Here is a 584-nt window from a genome sequence, read left to right on the forward strand (position 1 = left end):
AAAATTAACACTTTTATTGATGCTTTTTATTAATGTTTTTCAACTTTTTCTTACATTTTTGTACCTTTTTTTCAATGTTTGTCACTTTTTTGACATTTAACACTACATAGCACTAACTCATTAACTTTAGTTGTACAGTTGTTTTTGGAAATTATGGTCAATGAACCTCATTTATAGGAAATTATACCAATGTTTGAGTTAGAAAAGCACAAATTAGGAATTATTTAGACTAAAATTAAAGGAAAGTATGTTGATGGACAATCACAGACTGGAACTTTTACTTTCAACTTTTACTCAATAGGGCCTACTATTTCAAAACCAATTTTTTTTTCATATGCTATAAACTTGAATAAGACCCCCCAAAATGAATTAAAATTTGAGATTTGTACTTGCCAAAGAGCGTCGTGTGGAATCAATCATGTTATTTTGGGTAGTTAAAAAGAACATTGAAATATGGAAACGGGTTAATTTGACCCAAAGACAAGATGAGGGTTAATGCAGCGTCCTCCGCAGAGCCCTAACTGTGTTTTGAATTAGTCATACTAGACTTGACTTAGGCTATTATCTATTATCAACGTTACGGT

Source organism: Etheostoma spectabile, chromosome 4 (genome assembly GCF_008692095.1).
Source record: "Etheostoma spectabile isolate EspeVRDwgs_2016 chromosome 4, UIUC_Espe_1.0, whole genome shotgun sequence".
Taxonomy (NCBI): domain Eukaryota; kingdom Metazoa; phylum Chordata; class Actinopteri; order Perciformes; family Percidae; genus Etheostoma; species Etheostoma spectabile.